A 22,719-nucleotide genomic window follows, 5' to 3' on the forward strand; every position below is an offset into this window, starting at 1 on the left:
GCCTAGTCGGCCATCACTGGAAAGAGAGGCCCATTGGACTTGCAAACTTTATATGCCCCAATATAGGGGAATGCCAGGGCCAAAAGAATGGGAATGGGTGGGTAGGGAAGTGGGGGGCGCTATGGGGGACTTTTGGGATAGCATTGGAAATGTAATTGAGGAAAATATGTAATAAAAATATTAAAAATCAAAAAAAAAAAAGAAAATGTTACTATCAGAAAAGTTTTATCTCCTACAAAGGATGTAACAAATGCAGATAGGAATGGGGAAAGCAAAATAAATCAGTTGTAAGATGAAAAAAAAAAAAAAGAAATATATGTTAGTATCCAAAACTTGGGAGTGAAGTATCTCACTGGCCAAATGACCAGTGTATGTGTGTGCTTGTGTGTGGTGCGCATGTGTGTGGAGCCTGGAGGACAACTCACATTTCATTCCTCAAGCACCGCCCACTTTATATTATGAGCGGATTCCCCCAGTGGTGTACCTAACCAGTGAGCTTGGCTGGCCAGCCAGCAAGCCCCAGGGATCCACCTGACCCTGACTCCCCAGTGAATAACCAAATGGAGATGATTTCATACAGATGCAGCTCCTTACACCAGGTCATGGTGTGTCAGAAGAGGAGACCAGGGTCCTAGAATTGCCATGCAATTTGTCCAAGGTTCACAGCAGGCAGGCATCCAAGCTGGGCTTCACCCTCAGGTCTCCTTGACTCCACATTCATGGTTGTTTATTCTTCCTCACATCGTTTTCAATTGAGATTGCAGAACAAAATGGTTTGAGCAGCTGACAGCCCAACTGCTATGGGGACCAACAGACAAGGGAACTTGAACTTGTTTGTAAAACATCCAACCCCCCACTTCCACGACCTCCCCACCCCGCTGTCCAGCACAGGAAAAAGAGGACAGAGCTCAGCAAACACAGCTTTCAGGCATTCCCCTGAGGCTGCTGGCCATCAGCCACAAGCAAAGCACTGCCAGGGGACTTGGAAACCTCCTCTATTGAGCATTTTGAAAGTACCCATTGCTGCCCTCCAGTGTCCCCATTAAGAAGGTCAGCCTCTCCCAGCCTTTGGCATCAGTATTTCAAAAGGAAACAAAGAAAGAGCAGGCGGAGCTTTTATTTATTTATTTATTTATTTATTTATTTATTTATTTTCACTAAATTGGATTACACTGGGTTGGGGGGGGAGGTTGTATGTGGCTTGAAGCCACCCACTCTAGTGGTGGATTCTTTGAATTTAAATGTTAAATAATTAAAATTAAACTAAAATCTGGTCTCACATTCAGAGCACTCTGGCCACAGGTGAATGGCATCTGCCATATTGGCCCTCGAAACTAGAGATGACTTCTTTGAGACACAGAAGCACAGAGAGTAGTTTTCTCAAGATCAACACAGCTAAAAGTAACATGTTACAACTCAGATTTGCGTGCATGGTCAACAGACATTCACCATCTCTTCCAAGTACTTTATCACCCTACATCATTAAGTGGGAGTCACCCCGGATCCTATCCCTTACAAACATAGCTCAAGTCCACGTTCCCTGCCTATGGCAGGAGCTAAGGTATCTGTTGCCTGTGGCTACGGCATGGGAAGGGGCAGGAAAAAAAAATGGATCTTACCTCTTTCCTCTACAAAGAAAGTGTTGCCTCGATGTCTTATGTTAGTCAAGATCTTTGAGGGGACAGGGAAGAAAGTGGAGAAGATACCTTTAAAACAAAACTATACTGTTTAGGAGAAATCTCATATTTATTGTTTTGTGCTGTTTTCTTGAGACTCGGTCTTGTTCTGTACCCCAGGCTGGACTTTTACCTACCTGCCCCAGCCTCCTGGACTCTGAGATTATACACATACACTCAATGCCTAGCTAAGAGAAAAAATTTTATGATAACATACAAGTCAAATAAATGCATGCTTATATGCAGGAATGCACACACTACTAGATGTGTGCACCCAAGTACACACACACACACTCACACACACACTCACACAAAGATAAAAACATTTAGAAACACCCATGCTTGATAATACTGACAGACAGTACCACACCACGAACATTTTGGGAAGACAGCCAAGAATATGTCCCCCAAGGCAGCACAGAGCTGCCTGTCTAATGGTGCTGGCTTTCCTGGTCTGATAAATATCCCAGTTCCAGAAGCATCCTTGAAGACTGGCTGGAGGCATACAAGCAGCCCCCCGACTGGCTGACAGGCAAGGGATGCAGAAGAGGAGTTAGGCAAGAGTACCCAGCGCTAGAAGGTAACCCACAGATCTTAACATCAGCAGGAATAGAGAAGCAAGCGCATGAAGCAAGTCTTAGTCTCCCCAGACTAAGACTGTCAGAGCCACAGCTTGGCTTCCCAAGGTAGTGTGAGACCCCACAGGACCATCACAGGTCCAGGTCAAACACCTTAAGTCCCAGCAGCCAAACAGGTGCCCACAGAGAGAGGAAAGCAGGACAGACGGCCAGGACCAGAACACAATAGGACAATGCCAGGCATGGAACAGAAGCCCTGAGTGGAGGAAATGCTCTGTCTGTAATTGCCCCCACACAGGAGGAGAAGAAGAAAAAAACCCAGTACAAACGGAAAGCTGGGTAAACAAAAGGTACCAGGTTGCATTGTATGCAGCACATAATGTAGTATTTCCCAGCCAGTTAAAAATCCATACAGTCACTACAAAAGAGTCGCACAGGCATGATGCTGAGAAAGAACCTGTACACAGCGGATCTGGGCTTGGAGACTCTGTTTATACACAGCTCCATAACTCGCAAGAAGAATCAGCTTGGTCCGTCTCCTGCTCACCTCTGGCTGGGAAAGTGTGGATGTCGACTTGGCAGTGACATCAGACAACCTCCAGGTGATTAGGACTGTATTTGCTCCCCCCCCACCCACCTCCCCCCACTGAACCATATATTTAAGTTGTATAAACTCACAGTGTGCATGTCACTCTTCAGCGATGTCCTTTTTGTTTTGGTTTGTTTTGCATTATCAACTGTATTCTTTATGTTGTTGTTGTTTTTCCGTTTTTCGAGGCAGCGTTTGTCTGTGTAGCTCTGGCTGTCCTGGAACTCACTTTGTAGACCAGGCTGGCCTCGAAATCAGAAATCCGCCTGCCTCTGCCTCCCAGGTGCTGGGATTAAAGGCGTGCACCACCACCTCCAGGCCAGAGATGTGTTTTAAAAGAGAGGGAGCCTGCTCACTATCTGAGCCAAGTGCTAACTGAACCAAGGGCAGGAGGCCTCCCTGTGGAAGGGAACCTACTGGTCTTGGCCTTAAGAGGGCACAGTTGTTGTGTCGTTCCTAGTTCCCTATCTTGCAGGAAGTGTTCCAAGACAAACAAACCTCACTCCTACTAGAAGGAAGCTGTCTCATGTTTATCCCATACCTCATCCATGCCTCAAGGCCACCAGAGAGCCCTGCTTCAGGGGTGCAGGAGCGAGGGGCAGGTAGGGCAGGGTGCACCCTCTGGTCATTCTAAACCTATCCTCTGTCCGTGCAAGACCATACAAGTAGAACCTGCAGTAAAAGACCCTTGAGGTCTGACACACCCCATCTCTCCTGAGCTCCCATGGAGGTGGGAGGTCCCTTGGTTTTGAGGGTCCTGGGAAAATATTTCCACAGGTAGAGGGGTATTAGATCTGCAAGTAATGTGCCCAGATTTGCATAGGGGACAGAGCACTATGAAAACCAGACTGGAGTCTTGAGAGTGAGAGGGCAGCTAAGTTTGACCTCAAGACTGGCCTGGGTTGTGAAGAAGCCCCAGGAGAGAGGTGGAGGTGGGGATTAGAGAGAGAGGACTGCAGTCATGGGATACTTAAGAGGAAGGTTTCTTATAAATAATAGCTGATGTCTGAAGGGTGGAAAGGGGAAGAAGACATTGATAGAACTGTTCCACGCAGCTAAACCTGAGAACATGCCAGAAACCAGAGCTGGTCCATAATTGGCGGGTCCATTTTGGAACTTTGTGGAAAGCCATGAACTGAATGGGCCTGACAGTAAGAAGAATACTGTCTTAGTTAATTAGGGTCTTACTGCTGTGAACAGACACCATGACCAAGGCAACATTCATTTAATTGGGGCTGACTTACAGGTTCAGAGGTTCATCTAGTATCATCAAGGTGGGAACATGGCAGCATCCAGGCAGGCATGATTCAGGAGGAGCTGAGTGTTCTACATCCTCATCTGAAGGATGCTTGCAGAATACTAGCGTCCAGGCAGCTAGGATGAGGGTCTTAAAGCCCACACCCACAGTGACACACCTACTCCAACAGGGCCACACTTTATAATAGTGCCACTCCCTGGGATGAGCATATACAAAACATCACAAATACTCCATTTGATTTCTAAGTATAAATTAAAATATAGAATAGGCACGGCAAATTGTCCAGAGACTACCCCACCCAGGTATCCATCCCATAGTCAGCCACCAAACCCAGACACTATTGCATATGCCAGCAAGATTTTGCTGAAGGGACCCTGGTATAGCTGTCTCGTATGAGGCTATGCCAATGCCTGGCAAATACAGAAGTGGATGTGAAAGACTCCAAGAGGAGCCCCTCGCTCAGGCCTCGGGACAATAGCGGACCTCCCAAGAACTCACGAGAGACCAAACTTGATGCAAACCACATGAGGGTTTATTCGGGGAAAGCCAGAGCTCTGGGGACGACTCATATCCCATGCAGGAGTAGAGGAGTCGACCTCGAGGGGGAAGGGGTCCCAGTTTTTATAGGCCCTCAGAGGGGAAAGGAGAAGGGGGGAGTAGGGGATTTCCAGATCTAAACAATCTCTATTCTCAAGAAATGGGTATGGGAGGGGTACAAGGAAAGAGTCTGGTACAGGTGCAGCAACTCCAGATTGGCCCCGGATGTGGTTGCTGGGGAGATTTTCCGACTCTATCCCAGCAGCCAATATCAAAAACACCTGGCAGTGAGATGCAGCAGTGGGCACACACCTGGGTTCAAGGAATGATCAGAACATTGGCAGACACACGGGTTCAAGGAGTGGCCAGAGCATTGTGCACCTCTATTTTTCTAAATCAGTGAAGCTAGTTCTGCTAGACATGAAATCTATTTTGCCAATTTCAGTGCTTCTGTGACCTTTCACATTCTGTCAGGATCTTTCAGATGCTCACAGACCTCTATTAAGATGGAACACAAGGCCCCCAATGGAGAAGCTAGAGAAAGCACCCAAGGAGCTGAATGGATCTGCAACCCTATAGGTGAAACAACAATATGAACTAACCAGTACCCCCAGAGCTCGTGCCTCCAGCTGCATATGTATCAGAAGATGGCCTAGTCGGCCATCACTAGGAAGAGAGGCCCCTTGGTATTGCAAACTTTATATGCCCCAGTACAGGGGAATGCCAGGGCCAAGAAGCGGGAGTGGGTGGGTATTGGAGCATGGCAGGGGGAGGTATAGGGAACTTTCCGGATAGCACTTGAAATGTATATAAAGAAAATATCTAATTTAAAAAAAGGTTAAAAAAAAAAGAATTAGAAATCTCAGGGCAAGCTTAGCAAAGTATACTTAGAATCTTCAGTACAGTCAGGTATGGCAGACTACATTGCACAATAGAAGCAAGTTGGTGAATTCTTCTGACAAAAGAAGATTCCCCACAGATACTTAAAAGAACAGCCAAGTTACACTCATATGCAAGAATTTACCAAGGCCTAGGAAATGGGGGGTGGGGTTGGGTTGTGGTATTACATTATTCATGAGAAGGTTTGCTAGAGCAGAACCTCCTGGTGCTAGCTTCCACAAGGCTCAAAGGTGTCACACAAATTGTGACTAGGGTGTGAAATCCTTACCTGTCATTAGCTGACCCTAGGCAGGGCTGTTTTATCTTTACTGCAAATATTACCTGGTTCCTGTAAGTCCTTTGAAGTCATTCCTTTGTTTTGTGTCAGATACTTCAATGTACTTTGCCTACTGTGACATCCTACCCCTTTGTTTTCTGTATAAGACTGGTGTTCACTTTGTGACAATACACTCAGATTCAACAGGCTCTCACTGTGGTCTTTGTCATTCACCGACTCCTTTGCCCACCTGCAACCAGAAAATCATTTGCAGATAGGAGACCCAAAATAGGGGTTAGTCTGTAGTCTGCAGCAGTGAGGAGCAAGAACTGAAGAGGAACAGGCCTTCCTCTTACTGCTTATGCTGCTATGCTGGTCTCAGCAGCAGAGTCCCAGGAAGACCTCAGAGCTGCTGCTGCCGCCACCTCCTCCTCCTCCTCCTGCTCCTCCTCCTCCTCTTCTCTAAACCCACCACAGTCTTGACCAAGCAAGACTCTCAGCTCTCTGCTGCCGCTAATGAGGAGCTAAGGGTGGGGGCAGAAGCTCAAGGTGGGAAGCTGGGAATTGACTATCCCACCTAGCTCACCCCTAGCCACTGCCTCAAAGATAATTCTCCCCAGTGTTTATTGCCTCTGCAAGTATTTATTAGCCATTTTCTCTCCAAATATATGCCAAATCAATATTGGAATAATAGCTTGGCTGCAAGGATTGATTTCTTGTATTTAAGGCGAAAATAGTTTAGTTTGGAAGCCCCAAGCACAAGTCTTTTTTTATTTGGGAGAAGAAAAAGAATTTTGACATCGCCATCTAGCGGCCAGTGGTGAGACAGACGTTTCTGAGAACTGAGTCTAATTTACAAAAGGCTTCCTTTGTGAAGGAGTTTAAAGACTGGTGATAGGGATGAAAATCCCAGTTTGTAGGATGCTTGTTTAGCATGCGGAAAGCCATAGGTTTGATCCCAGCGCTTCGTAAAACCTGGCCATGGTGGAGCTCACTGGAAACCCCATCACTGGGGAGGTAAGAGACAGGGGGATCTGAAGTTCACAGCTGTCTTTGGTCACATAGTTCAACGTGTGAGCCACCTTGCCTCAGAAAAACTAAACTGAACTGGAGATGAGGGTCCCAGGTTGCACAGAAAATGATGGACACTCACCAGGAAGGACAGCTCTTCCTACCCTCAGGGCTAACTGACATTCCTTTGACAAACAGCTGGAGGAAGGGGCTGGCTTTCAGATGTCTGGGGGAGGTGTATGGATTATTCCAGTTGTTTAGGGACTCAAGGAGCAGGCAAATAGGTTGTGACCGGAAAAGGCTTCAAGGGAGCTGCTTGGAGCGGGGAGGGGCAGGGCGGGGCGGGGAAGCTGGAGGAGCAGTGGTGTGGTCATGGAAGGAAGCAGCTCCTAGAGTTTGTGTTCAGGGTCTTGACATGGGCTCACAGTGATGATGACTGATAGCTCCTGCTGGGGCCAGACAAGAGTTCAGAAAGGATTTCAGGACTGGGCTGCTCCAGGGTCTCACTCCATCAGGACATGGAAAAACCAAACCAAACCAAACCAAACCAAAAAACCCCAAACCCTTTCAGGAGTAGAAAGTTAGTGTTGTGAGTCTGGCTTGTACAAAGGAAGAGGTGATTTTTTTTTTCAATAAAAATAGTTCAGTGTGGACAGAACTGATTTAAGAGCTTGTATGGCTGGAGGAAAGGCCTGATATGGAAGTCTCCATGAGATATTTGCCCTTGTTTCCTAACATTAATATTATTATTTTTATTTTTGTCTAGGATTTGTTAGCCCCAAACACACCCACCAATTTGAGGGAAGCAAATATTCCAAGGAACACAGTTTGGGAAACACTGTAAGAAAGTCTCCAGTGTTGTGCCAGGAGACTGAAGAGTCCCTTCAGACGATCATGCTTCATCAGTGACTTAGAAGATGCCTAGTGTCTACTGGTTCAGTCAATAGTCATGAGAACCCGAGTGGTATGGAGATGGAGTTAGTGATGGGTCCAAAGGCTTTGTCAGGGTCAAAAGTTCAGTGAAGTCTCAAACATCGCAACTGCCAGCTGTAGACCCCAAACTTGGCTTGAAATGCAAAGTCAAGAGTAGATGTAGGCATTCTTGTATGTTTTCTTGCACGATGGAGACTGAGTTCTGGGCCTAGCACGCGCCAGGCCAGTACTCCATGACTGAGCTACATCTCCAATCCTTAGTATTACCATTGGGCCCCGTTCAGCAATAGGAAAATGAAATCACCTACAGATCTCATAACTTACCTAAGATCGTCCAAACTAGCAGGTGTCAGAGCATGTCAGGGACCAGACTCCTTCAGGGTCTGCTGACTCTGGCCTGGACAGAGGCTGACTTGGGGCATTGAAGAAGTATAGCAAAGTAAAAACAAAATTCGAGGCTTTTAGGCCCAGGCTTGGGAGTGTGGTCTTTGTGGCTTAGTGCTCCAGGTGCTGGTCATAAAACAGATAGCAACATTCCTTCCTCCACCCACCGGATTCCTGGGTTCAAAGAGTGTTCATTCAAAGAAAGTCACCCTGACCCACCCTGACCATTACGAGAACCTGCAATGCAAATGTGCTATTGTTAGGGGCACTTAGATTGTTAGGGGCTCTTAGAAACTGTCTTGAGAGATAACCTGACACTTGTGACTTTGTACTTCCTTGTGACTCTTAACTGGTATTTTTGGTATTTTCCAACAACGCCGTCTCCACCTCCTTGAGTTTTGGTTTTTTCCTTTAAATACCCCCTTACTCAGCTACTCAGGGCGCCACAGTCCTCTACCCCTGCGTGGTGTATAACCGTGGGCCCAAGAGCGCTCTTGAATAAAAATCCTCTTGCAATTTGCAGCAAGACCGTTTCTTGTGTGTGATTTGGGGTGTCGCCTCTCCTGAGTCAGAACGTGGGGGAGTCCTCACGTTGTGGGTCTTTCAGCATCACGCTCCTACCTTTCTGAGCAAGCAGCGCATGTGTGGGAAGTGGATGCAGGTAAACTTATCTTAGGGCATAATAGGGGGCAGGTGATAGTGAGTCCCTTCCTGTCAGGGCTGCTCAATGCAGCTGGGAGTTCCTGCCAGAGTCGGAGAGATGGCCACTGGGGAGATGGCTCAGGTCATTTTTTTCTCTGCAATTCAGTACTCCTCCCTACCCGTGTGCGACATGTGTGTACAAGTTTGTGTTTGGGTGTGGAAGCTGGAGCTTAATGCTGGGTGTCTTCCCTTTTTTTTTTGAGACAGGGTTTCTCACTGAACACCAAGCTCACTGACTAGATTAGACTGGCTAGCAGCGAGCTCCAGGGAGCCTTTTCTCCACCTCCCCAGTCCTGGGGTTACAGGCATACCCCACTGACCCAGCTTTTCATGTGTGGGTTGGGGATCCAAACTCAGGACCTCAGGTTTTCCTGGTAAGCCCTTAACCAACTGAGCCACTTCCCCTGTCCTTTTGGTAGTTTTTAAAGTCCTTATTAAGTGGGGAGAATGGTAAGTTTGGTATAGGAAAGTATACATTATTTATACTACATTAGGGTTTCTCCGAGGATATATATGTACTCCTGAGTTCTAGGAGGACCCGTGACAGATTTCACACAAGTGTTTAGGGTTCACCCTGCATTTTGTTCTTTTCTGTTTAGGATGCAGGAGTTGGGCTGTTTACACTACCTGGATACCCAGTTTCCGGCAGCAAGATTGGATGGTCCATGCTAGTTTTTAATGGAGTCACATATCCTGGGCCTCAATTTGGGGTGGTGGTTTCAGGAACTGGGCAGACTCACATTGGGATTAGAAAGCTGTAACCACTAGGTTCAAGGAAGTCTCACTCACATAGAGGAAGACAAACCCAAGCTATGGGCTTAGCCTTTCTGTGCCTCAGTTTCCTCATTTAGTAAGAAGGGGGAGTTGGCTCGAGGCATACCTGCTGAGGGATGTCTGGTGCTACCTTCTGCACCTGGGAAATACAGGGGCCATGTTCCTGCTCACTGGTCCTTCTTGAAACGAATAATGCAGGTTCCCAGGCCTCAGCCTTGAAAGCCAAGGCCATTTGCCTCTTGGGGCCTCTGGCTTTGGAAGGCTTCCCAGGAATCCTTGAGCTAAGCATTATCATTTCAACCAGTGTGAGACTTGTGCTTGGGGCTTCCAAACTAAACTATTTTCACCTTAAATACAAGAAATCAATCCTTGCAGCCAAGCTATTATTCCAATATTGATTTGGCATAAATTTGGAGAGAAAATGGCTAATAAATACTTGCAGAGGCAATAAACCCTGGGGAGAATTATCTTTGAGGCAGTGGCTAGGGGTGAGCTAGGTGGGACAGTCAATTCCCAGCTTCCCACCTTGAGCTTCTACCCCCACCCTTAGCTCCTCATTAGCGGCAGCAGAGAGCTGAGAGTCTTGCTTGGTCAAGACTGTGGTGGGTTTAGAGAAGAGGAGGAGGAGGAGCAGGAGGAGGAGGAGGAGGAGGAGGTGGCGGCAGCAGCAGCTCTGAGGTCTTCCTGGGACTCTGCTGCTGAGGCCAGCATAGCAGCATAAGCAGTAAGAGGAAGGCCTGTTCCTCTTCAGTTCTTGCTCCTCACTGCCGCAGACTAACCCCTATTTTGGGTCTCCTATCTGCAAATGATTTTCTGGTTGCAGGTGGGCAAAGGAGTCGGTGAATGACAAAGACCACAGTGAGAGCCTGTTGAATCTGAGTGTATTGTCACAAAGTGAACACCAGTCTTATACAGAAAACAAAGGGGTAGGATGTCACAGTAGGCAAAGTACATTGAAGTATCTGACACAAAACAAAGGAATGACTTCAAAGGACTTACAGGAACCAGGTAATATTTGCAGTAAAGATAAAACAGCCCTGCCTAGGGTCAGCTAATGACAGGTAAGGATTTCACACCCTAGTCACAATTTGTGTGACACCTTTGAGCCTTGTGGAAGCTAGCACCAGGAGGTTCTGCTCTAGCAAACCTTCTCATGAATAATGTAATACCACAACCCAACCCCACCCCCCATTTCCTAGACCTTGGTAAATTCTTGCATATGAGTGTAACTTGGCTGTTCTTTTAAGTATCTGTGGGGAATCTTCTTTTGTCAGAAGAATTCACCAACTTGCTTCTATTGTGCAATGTAGTCTGCCATACCTGACTGTACTGAAGATTCTAAGTATACTTTGCTAAGCTTGCCCTGAGATTTCTAATTCTTTTTTTTTTAACCTTTTTTTAAATTAGATATTTTCTTTATATACATTTCAAGTGCTATCCGGAAAGTTCCCTATACCTCCCCCTGCCATGCTCCAATACCCACCCACTCCCGCTTCTTGGCCCTGGCATTCCCCTGTACTGGGGCATATAAAGTTTGCAATACCAAGGGGCCTCTCTTCCTAGTGATGGCCGACTAGGCCATCTTCTGATACATATGCAGCTGGAGGCACGAGCTCTGGGGGTACTGGTTAGTTCATATTGTTGTTTCACCTATAGGGTTGCAGATCCATTCAGCTCCTTGGGTGCTTTCTCTAGCTTCTCCATTGGGGGCCTTGTGTTCCATCTTAATAGAGGTCTGTGAGCATCTGAAAGATCCTGACAGAATGTGAAAGGTCACAGAAGCACTGAAATTGGCAAAATAGATTTCATGTCTAGCAGAACTAGCTTCACTGATTTAGAAAAATAGAGGTGCACAATGCTCTGGCCACTCCTTGAACCCGTGTGTCTGCCAATGTTCTGATCATTCCTTGAACCCAGGTGTGTGCCCACTGCTGCATCTCACTGCCAGGTGTTTTTGATATTGGCTGCTGGGATAGAGTCGGAAAATCTCCCCAGCAACCACATCCGGGGCCAATCTGGAGTTGCTGCACCTGTACCAGACTCTTTCCTTGTACCCCTCCCATACCCATTTCTTGAGAATAGAGATTGTTTAGATCTGGAAATCCCCTACTCCCCCCTTCTCCTTTCCCCTCTGAGGGCCTATAAAAACTGGGACCCCTTCCCCCTCGAGGTCGACTCCTCTACTCCTGCATGGGATATGAGTCGTCCCCAGAGCTCTGGCTTTCCCCGAATAAACCCTCATGTGGTTTGCATCAAGTTTGGTCTCTCGTGAGTTCTTGGGAGGTCCACTATTGTCCCGAGGCCTGAGCGAGGGGCTCCTCTTGGAGTCTTTCACATCCACTTCTGTATTTGCCAGGCATTGGCATAGCCTCATACGAGACAGCTATACCAGGGTCCCTTCAGCAAAATCTTGCTGGCATATGCAATAGTGTCTGGGTTTGGTGGCTGACTATGGGATGGATACCTGGGTGGGGTAGTCTCTGGACAATTTGCCGTGCCTATTCTATATTTTAATTTATACTTAGAAATCAAATGGAGTATTTGTGATGTTTTGTATATGCTCATCCCAGGGAGTGGCACTATTATAAAGTGTGGCCCTGTTGGAGTAGGTGTGTCACTGTGGGTGTGGGCTTTAAGACCCTCATCCTAGCTGCCTGGACGCTAGTATTCTGCAAGCATCCTTCAGATGAGGATGTAGAACACTCAGCTCCTCCTGAATCATGCCTGCCTGGATGCTGCCATGTTCCCACCTTGATGATACTAGATGAACCTCTGAACCTGTAAGTCAGCCCCAATTAAATGAATGTTGCCTTGGTCATGGTGTCTGTTCACAGCAGTAAGACCCTAATTAACTAAGACAGTATTCTTCTTACTGTCAGGCCCATTCAGTTCATGGCTTTCCACAAAGTTCCAAAATGGACCCGCCAATTATGGACCAGCTCTGGTTTCTGGCATGTTCTCAGGTTTAGCTGCGTGGAACAGTTCTATCAATGTCTTCTTCCCCTTTCCACCCTTCAGACATCAGCTATTATTTATAAGAAACCTTCCTCTTAAGTATCCCATGACTGCAGTCCTCTCTCTCTAATCCCCACCTCCACCTCTCTCCTGGGGCTTCTTCACAACCCAGGCCAGTCTTGAGGTCAAACTTAGCTGCCCTCTCACTCTCAAGACTCCAGTCTGGTTTTCATAGTGCTCTGTCCCCTATGCAAATCTGGGCACATTACTTGCAGATCTAATACCCCTCTACCTGTGGAAATATTTTCCCAGGACCCTCAAAACCAAGGGACCTCCCACCTCCATGGGAGCTCAGGAGAGATGGGGTGTGTCAGACCTCAAGGGTCTTTTACTGCAGGTTCTACTTGTATGGTCTTGCACGGACAGAGGATAGGTTTAGAATGACCAGAGGGTGCACCCTGCCCTACCTGCCCCTCACTCCTGCACCCCTGAAGCAGGGCTCTCTGGTGGCCTTGAGGCATGGATGGGGTATGGGATAAACATGAGACAGCTTCCTTCTAGTAGGAGTGAGGTTTGTTTGTCTTGGAACACTTCCTGCAAGATAGGGAACTAGGAACGACACAACAACTGCGCCCTCTTAAGGCCAAGACCAGTAGGTTCCCTTCCACAGGGAGGCCTCCTGCCCTTGGTTCAGTTAGCACTTGGCTCAGATAGTGAGCAGGCTCCCTCTCTTTTAAAACACATCTCTGGCCTGGAGGTGGTGGCGCACGCCTTTAATCCCAGCACTTGGGAGGCAGAGGCAGGCAGATTTCTGATTTCGAGGCCAGCCTGGTCTACAAAGTGAGTTCCAGGACAGCCAGAGCTACACAGACAAACGCTGCCTCAAAAAACGGAAAAACAACAACAACATAAAGAATACAGTTGATAATGCAAAACAAACCAAAACAAATAGGACATCGCTGAAGAGTGACATGCACACTGTGAGTTTATACAACTTAAATATATGGTTCAGTGGGGGGGAGGTGGGTGGGGGGGGGGAGGGAATACAGTCCTAATCACCTGGAGGTTGTCTGACGTCACTGCCAATTCGACATCCACACTTTCCCAGCCAGAGGTGAGCAGGAGACGGACCAAGCCGATTCTTCTTGCGAGTTATGGAGCTGTGTATAAACAGAGTCTCCAAGCCCAGATCCGCTGTGTACAGGTTCTTTCTCAGCATCATGCCTGTGCGACTCTTTTGTAGTGACTGTATGGATTTTTAACTGGCTGGGAAATACTACATTATGTGCTGCATACAATGCAACCTGGTACCTTTTGTTTACCCAGCTTTCCGTTTGTACTGGGTTTTTTTCTTCTTCTCCTCCTGTGTGGGGGCAATTACAGACAGAGCATTTCCTCCACTCAGGGCTTCTGTTCCATGTCTGGCATTGTCCTATTGTGTTCTGGTCCTGGCCGTCTGTCCTGCTTTCCTCTCTCTGTGGGCACCTGTTTGGCTGCTGGGACTTAAGGTGTTTGACCTGGACCTGTGATGGTCCTGTGGGGTCTCACACTCTCTTGGGAAGCCAAGCTGTGGCTCTGACAGTCTTAGTCTGGGGAGACTAAGACTTGCTTCATGTGCTTGCTTCTCTATTCCTGCTGATGTTAAGATCTGTGGGTTACCTTCTAGCGCTGGGTGCTCTTGCCTAACTCCTCTTCTTCCTGTCATCCCTTGCTTCATCCCTTGCCTGTCAGCCAGTCGGGGGGCCGCTTGTATGCCTCCAACCAGCCTTCAAGGATGCTTCTGGAACTGGGATATTTATCAGACCAGGAAAGCCAGCACCATTAGACAGGCAGCTTTGTGCTGCCTTGGGGGACATATTCTTGGCTGTCTTCCCAAAATGTTCGTGGTGTGGTACTGTCTGTCAGTATTATCAAGCATGGGTGTTTCTAAATGTTTTTATCTTTGTGTGAGTGTGTGTGTGTGTGTGTGTGTACTTGGGTGCACACATCTAGTAGTGTGTGCATTCCTGCATATAAACATGCATTTATTTGACTTGTATGTTATCATAAAATATTTTCTCTTAGCTAGGCATTGAGTGTATGTGTATAATATCAGAGTGCAGGAGGCTGGGGCAGGTAGGTAAAAGTCCAGCCTGGGCTACAGAACAAGACCGAGTCTCAAGAAAACAGCACAAAACAATAAATATGAGATTTCTCCTAAACAGTATAGTTTTGTTTTAAAGGTATCTTCTCCACTTTCTTCCCTGTCCCCTCAAAGATCTTGACTAACATAAGACATCGAGGCAACACTTTCTTTGTAGAGGAAAGAGGTAAGATCCATTTTTTTTTTCTGCCCCTTCCCATGCCGTAGCCACAGGCAACAGATACCTTAGCTCCTGCCATAGGCAGGGAACATGGACTTGAGCTATGTTTGTAAGGGATAGGATCCGGGGTGACTCCCACTTAATGATGTAGGGTGATAAAGTACTTGGAAGAGATGGTAAATGTCTGTTGACCATGCACGCAAATCTGAGTTGTAACATGTTACTTTTAGCTGTGTTGATCTTGAGAAAACTACTCTCTGTGCTTCTGTGTCTCAAAGAAGTCATCTCTAGTTTTGAGGGCCAATATGGCAGATGCCATTCACCTGTGGCCAGAGTGCTCTGAATGTGAGACCAGATTTTAGTTTAATTTTAATTATTTAACATTTAAATTCAAATAATCCACCACTAGAGTGGGTGGCTTCAAGCCACATACAACCTCCCCCCCAACCCACACACACACCTTCATACACCAGTGTACCAATGGAGCTTTTCCCTGCCTTACCTGGCTTGACTGAGATCCTAATTGTCCTCAAGAAGAAAAGTGATAAAATTTTGGTTTGTCTGAGACTCCTCTGGAAGATGGTGGGGCATTCTGCATGGAGGCCTATTAGAAGTGAGCTAGGTTTGGACACAGCATAGCAATGGGTATTGGCATACCAGACCCCTCCCTTGTGCTTCATGGTTACCAGGAGGTGAGTGAGTTTACCTCACCACAAGCTCCTTGCCATTTATGTCCTGCCTTGCTTCAGACCACAAAGCAGTGATGCCCACTGACCATGGATTGAATCTCTAAGGCTTGAGTCAAAGTAAGTTCTCTTCCATCAAGGTTGATTTGTCAAATGTATTTGGCCATATTGATAGAAAATAAACACATTTGCTTTTTACTGTGGAACGTGAGGAAATTATGCAAATGGAGAGAGGTGTGGTATTAATTCAGGCTGAGTATTTACAATTATTCCACATTATTTTTGTCTACTCTTCCTCTGCCTGGAAGAAATATCTTAGTGTTGGGATGAGTAAGCATGCTTTTTCAATAGACACCTGCATCACACAGGGAAGCAAAGTCCCAAAGAGGCATGAGACAGTATGTGGAAATTCTCTAATCACAGACAGAACTTGTTTATAACATGCCACTGTATCCTAACCTAGCCCTGTTATTCCCTAATCCAGCAAAAACTTCCTCTTTGGATCAAGCCATTATTACAGGTCAACCACCAGCTAATTTTAAGAAACCCTCAAATTGTAGCGCAGGCAAATGATGACCAGAGAAAGGTATAGGTAAGAATAGAGGGATGTTTGTGTTTTAAAAAACACAGGAGAATTATGTCTGGTTTCTTCTGGTCTATTATAAGTTAGCATTACTGAAGCTAATGAGAGGGGATTGGATCTACTCTTAGTATAGTAAAATTATGCAATTTGAAGTGATGGATATGGTAATTATCCCAAGTTGATCATTCCCTACCCTATCTATGTACTGAGATAGTACACAGAAATCCACAAATATGTACATTTACTGTATCTTGTTTTAATTTAAAACCTCTTCTTTATGCCAGTTTATGGGATTTTCAGAGGGGAAACTAGGAAAGGAGATAACATTTGAAATGTAAATAAAGAAAGTATCTAATGAAAAAACATGTGTCCACCAAGGCCAAAAATGTGGGTTTTCAGAGCACAGCAGTGGGAGTGAGGATTCTAGTGTGGGTCTAAACTCTTCATTCTCCAGCCTCAAATCTCTTTGCTGGGATCTCCATACAAGAGCCTTTGTCAAAACTGTTCATACATTATAGATTTCTGCTCATCTGCTTATTTCATCTTCATGTAGGGAAGAAAAAAATCCTGAGAAAGATAAATTCTTTTCTCTTACAAAATCCTTCTTTCTCAGTTCTAGGGATGTGTTAAGCCATGATACATGTCAATGGTTTTCTAGGATAAAGATGTACAGCTGGGTTACAGAATTTCCAAGAGACTTCATTCAGAGATGAACAACACAGCACCCCTCAGACAGTTCACAGCAAGTGCAGTAGGGAGATGGTACAAGAGAATTGATTCTCACTGTCATGGATTCTAAGGATACAATTCAAGAATCAACTGAATCCCTCATCACTGATACTCACATCATCTTAGAAAGAGAAGAACCACAGACCCAAAGGCTAGTATGTCCCACAAGTTGTTCATTACAGAGTGGTTAGAACCAGCTACTCCCTGCTTTCTTCTAGGTGGAAATGGGGCACCATGTTCAGGTATCACATTACCAATTCATTGCTTTCTCTGAGAGAGGAAGCAGCACACTTATGTGACTCCACTGTAGTAAATGAACTCCACTGTTGAGCAGTATCTTGGAGAAATCTATGAAATGAGGCCCACGTTCTGACCTAAAAAGCTTGAAGAACCTTGACTTGGCTCACATTCTGTTGCCTCCAGCATCCGAGTGTGCCCAAGCTCAAATGGATTTATGTGAAATTACTCCTCACTGAGGCCTAAGCCTGTTGACAGACTCTAAGATGACCAAGTCAAATGTCTGAGTTATAGTCAACTATGCTCTAATTGTAACCAGTAAGAATGTCCCAGGACAGCCTGGGTCCTGCTCACATGAGTTGTAAGGCAGGAAGCTGTTCTTATTGAGCAGTGCAGGAGGACATCACCTGGGGATCCTCACATTTGCATAAGGAACACTGAGTGTGCTCTCAAAGGGCCACTCCTGGATGAGAGGTAAGGTGCTCTTTGATACATAATTGTAATTTTGATGTTCTATTCAGTGTTGAAATCTACCCAGGAGGCAGCATCTGGCACTATATAAGGCACTGAGCTCAAGTCCCTCTGCATCTCTGCACCTCACCAGGCTTCAGTTATGAGGATCCATTACCTTGTCTTTGCATTTCTCCTGGTGCTGCTGTCTCCACTTGCAGGTGAGTCAGGGGAATAGGGTCATCCCACACTGATATGAGAGAAAACACCCTATATCATGTGTGTGTGTGTATGTGTGTCTGTGTGCCTGTGTATCTCTGTGTTTGTCTCTGGAGTCTCCCTCTCTATGTATCTTTCTCTGTTTCTCTGTTTGCATCTCTCTCTGTGTCTTTGAGTTTCTGTGTCTCTATGTTTGTGTCTGTCTGTCTGTCTGTCTGTCTGTCTCTCTCTCTCTCTTGCTCTCTCTCTGTTTCTGTGTGTGCATGTGTATACCTTTATGTCCCTTAATCTTTGTGTGTTGGTTTGTCTCCCTCTCATTTTATATGTGTGTTTGTTCCTCTGCGCATGCATCTGTCTTTCTGTCTCTATGTGTGTATGTCTGTCTTTCTGTGTATAAGTCCATCTCTATGTTTCTGTCTGTGTCTTTTTCTCCTTTTTACATATACCCTCCTTACTTTTGCATTGTTCTTTCTTTCTTCTAAGCATTGTAGAAAATGTGTATTGTGTGACTACTAACACAAACAAAGGACTCTTTCTTTTTCCCTTGAAGGAGCCTAAGGTAGACACATGCTCTGCTGATCTGCAGCACTTGACTTCCATATCCTAACTCCTGATGCTAAGCTTATGATAATGAAATGAGTGTCTGATAGGTACTTTAAAAACAATAACACGAAGAATGTTTCATTCTTACCTGAACAGAAAGGTATTAATTTAGAAATCTTTACATGTAAGGAGTCGAGTCTCTGCTTTCTCTAGAGAACTCTCCAGAATAACCAGCCAAGTCTCTGTTTGAGAACTTCTGCTCCCCTTAGCCCCATGGAATACCCTTGAGTACACAGTGTCTTCAGGGTTAATGAGGTTCATAGCTCAGGGGAGGCTATTAAATCCTGTCTCCCAAACTTTTGCTTAAGTGTATTTAGTGGAAAAGATTTATTTTCTTTAAATTATGTGTATATGTATTGATTTGTGTATGGGTATGTGCCAAGTAGTACAGCACTCACAGAAGTCATAAAAGGACATCTAATCTCTCAGAGATGGAGTTCTTTATAGGCACATATGGACTGCCTGATATGGTACTAGGAACTTATCTCAGGTCTGCAGGAGCGTTATGCACTCCTAAAGGCTGAGCCATCTTTTCAGTCTCCAAGCTCTGTTTCATACTTGACTTTAGACAAACAGAATAATGGGGTTAGACAGCTCACATAAGGGAGCTAAAACAAGTAATGAGCTGGATAGGAATTTATCAGCACATCTTAGGCCAACCTGTGGCCTCTATATGTGTGTGCATACATGCACATTCATGTGCACAGTCACACTCAGTGTCTGTTTCACATACTAGAAGTAGGTACTTGTATGTGGAGAAACAAAGGCAGGGCTGCTGAGAAGTAGCTAGGGAGTCACACAGAATCTTTCCTGAGCTACTGCATGCTGGCCTTGAATACTCCAATCAGTCAGGGGTTGGGCAGATCCTTCAACATTTGGGTCCTAGGAATACCAGCACCTCCTCTACACTGCAACAGTGCCTGTCTTTATCAAGAATTGGATTCAGCCCTGCTAAAACAGATATTCCTTTTTGGGCAGAACAGCCTTCTGTGATCTACTTATCAAAAGAACACATTGGTATGTATTTCTGACCTGTCACTTTCAATTTTAATGTGTGTTTTTTTCTTACTTATCTTTCAGCTTTTAGCCAAAAAATCAACAATCCAGTAAGTTGTTTGAGGAAAGGAGGCAGATGCTGGAATCGGTGCATTGGCAATACTCGTCAGATTGGCAGTTGTGGAGTTCCTTTCCTCAAATGCTGCAGGAGAAAATAGAGAAGAAGACAAAGATCCTGTGAACCAAAGAAAACACCAGAATTTGCTCCTCCATGAAGATGGAAAAAACTTAAACCAAATTAAAGTTACTTGATTAAATGCAAACAAGGACTCCCTAGCAGCTGTGTGAGCTCACAGTTTGTTTTCTCATGGGCTGAATTCTAAAATCCTTGTAGAAGTCAATCAGTGACATAAGCTTCTCTTATGCTTCTGGACTTTATGGCTATCTGTTCCAGTCTCTGATATGCTAATTGATTTCCTGTAGACAGCACACACAGCCATCCTGCCTGCCTTCTTCATCCCTTGGCCTCCTTAACCTCTGCTTCATCCATTCAATCCCAAAGAAAGGCAAAGATGGAGACTCCAGCTACTCTTTATTTTTTTTTTTTTAATATTTTTATTGCATAATTTCCTCAATTACATTTCCAATACTATCCCAAAAGTCCCCCATAGCGCCCCCCACTTCCCTACCCACCCATTCCCATTCTTTTGGCCCTGGCATTCCCCTATATTGGGGCATATAAAGTTTGCAAGTCCAATGGGCCTCTCTTTCCATTGATGGCCGACTAGGCCATCTTTCGATACATATGCAGCTAGAGACAAGAGCTCCAGGGTTCCGGTTAGTACATCATGTTGTTCCAACAATAGGGTTGCAGATCCCTTTAGCTCCTTGGGTACTTTCTCTAGCTTCTCCATTGGGAGCCCTGTGATACATCCAATAGCTGACTGTGAACATCCACTCCTGTGTTTGCTAGGCCCCGGCATCGTCTCACAAGAGACAGCTATATTTGGGTCCTTTCAGCAAGATCTTGCTAGTGTATGCAATGGTGTCAGCGTTTAGAAGCTGATTATGGGACGGATCCCTGGATACAGCAGTCTCTAAATGGTCCATCCTTTCATCACAGCTACGAACTTTGTCTCTGTAGCTCCTTCCCTGGGTGTTTTGTTCCCAATTCTAAGAAGGTGCACAGTGTCCACACTTTGGTCTTCATTCTTCTTGAGTTTCATGCGTTTATCAAATTGTATCTTATATCTTGGGTATCCTAAGTTTTGGGCTAATATCCACTTATCAATGAATACATATTGTGTGAGTTCTTTTGTGATTGTGTTACTTCACTCAAGATGATGCCCTCCAGGTCCATCCATTTGGCTAGGAATTTCATAAATTCATTCTTTTTAATAGCTGAGTAGTACTCCATTGTGTAAATGTACCATAATTTCTGTATCCATTCCTCTGTTGAGGGACATCTGGGTTCTTTCCAGCTTCTGGCTATTATAAATAGGGCTGCTATGAACATAGTGGAGCATGTGTCCTTTTTACCGGTTGGGACATCTTCTGGATATATGCCCAGGAGAGGTATTGCTGGATCCTCCGGTAGTACTATGTCCAATTTTCTGAGGAACCGCCAGACTGATTTCCAGAGTGGTTGTACAAGCTTGCAATCCCACCAACAATGGAGGAGTGTTCCTCTTTCTCCACATCCTCGCCAGCATCTGCTGTCACCTGAATTTTTGATCTTAGCCATTCTGACTGGTGTGAGGTGGAATCTCAGGGTTGTTTTGATTTGCATTTCCCTGATGATTAAGGATGTTGAACATTTTTTCAGGTGCTTCTCTGCCATTCGGTATTCCTCAGGTGAGAATTCTTTGTTCAGTTCTGAGCCCCATTTTTTAATGGGGTTATTTGACTTTCTGGAGTCCACCTTCTTGAGTTCTTTATATATATTGGATATTAGTCCCTTATCTGATTTAGGATAGGTGAAGATCCTTTCCCAATCTGTTGGTGGTTTTTTTGTCTTATTGATGGTGTCTTTAGCCTTGCAGAAGCTTTGTAGTTTCATGAGGTCCCACTTGTCAATTCTCGATCTTACAGCACAAGCCATTACTGTTCTATTCAGGAATTTTTCCCCTGTGCCCATATCTTCAAGGCTTTTCCCCACTTTCTCCTCTATAAGTTTCAGTGTCTCTGGTTTTATGTGAAGTTCCTTGATCCACTTAGACTTGACCTTAGTACAAGGAGATAGGAATGGATCGATTCCCATTCTTCTACATGTTAACAACCAGTTGTGCCAGCACCATTTGTTGAAAATGCTGTCTTTCTTCCACTGGATGTTTTTAGCTCCCTTGTCAAAGATCAAGTGACCATAGGTGTGTGGATTCATTTCTGGGTCTTCAATTCTGTTCCATTGGTCTATTTGTCTGTCACTATACCAGTACCATGCAGTTTTTATCACAATTGCTCTGTAGTAGAGCTTTAGGTCCGGCATGGTGATTCCACCAGAGGTTCTTTTATCCTTGAGAAGAGTTTTTGCTATCCTAGGTTTTTTGTTATTCCAGATGAATTTGCAGATTGCACTTTCTAATTCGTTGAAGAATTGAGTTGGAATTTTGATGGGGATTGCATTGAATCTGTAGATTGCTTTTGGCAAGATAGCCATTTTTACAATGTTGATCCTGCCAATCCATGAGCATGGGAGATCTTTCCATCTTCTGAGATCTTCTAGAATTTCTTTCTTCAGAGACTTGAAGTTTTTATTATACAGATCTTTCACTTCCTTAGTTAGAGTCACGCCAAGATATTTTATATTATTTGTGACTATTGAGAAGGGTGTTGTTTCCCTAATTTCTTTCTCAGCCTGTTTATTCTTTGTGTAGAGAAAGGTCATTGATTTGTTTGAGTTAATTTTATATCCAGCTACTTCACCGAAGCTGTTTATCAGGCTTAGGAGTTCTCTGGTGGAATTTTTAGGGTCACTTATATATACTATCATATCATCTGCAAAAAGTGATATTTTGACTTCATCTTTTCCAATTTGTATCCCTTTGATCTCCTTTTGTTGTCGAATTGCTCTGGCTAGGACTTCAAGTACAATGTTGAATAGGTATGGAGAAAGTGGACAGCCTTGTCTAGTCCCTGATTTTAGAGGGATTGCTTCAAGCTTCTCACCATTTACTTTGATGTTGGCTACTGGTTTGCTGTAGATTGCTTTTATCATGTTTAGGTATGGGCCTTGAATTCCTGATCTTTCCAAGACTTTTATCATGAATGGGTGTTGGATCTTGTCAAATGCTTTTTCCGCATCTAAGGAGATGACCATGTGGTTTTTGTCTTTGAGTTTGTTTATATACTGGATTACGTTGA

At 45.1% G+C, this 22,719-nt stretch overlaps 2 protein-coding genes and 1 pseudogene across 5 annotated transcripts in view; all 3 read left to right on the plus strand.

The window, feature by feature from the left end:
* LOC147002524 (cadherin-11-like) overlaps window positions 1–22,719 on the plus strand; it is a 271,038-nt gene that overhangs the window by 72,559 nt on the left and 175,760 nt on the right. The gene's annotated exons all lie outside the window — the stretch shown is intronic.
* LOC147002525 (uncharacterized) overlaps window positions 1–22,719 on the plus strand; it is a 239,771-nt gene that overhangs the window by 41,217 nt on the left and 175,835 nt on the right. The window lies entirely within an intron of this gene.
* Window positions 17,705–19,600, plus strand: LOC147002526 (beta-defensin 3-like; annotated as a pseudogene).

Source organism: Mus caroli, unplaced genomic scaffold, assembly GCF_978045245.1.
Source record: "Mus caroli unplaced genomic scaffold, Mus_caroli_1 scaffold_10, whole genome shotgun sequence".
NCBI classification, from domain to species: domain Eukaryota; kingdom Metazoa; phylum Chordata; class Mammalia; order Rodentia; family Muridae; genus Mus; species Mus caroli.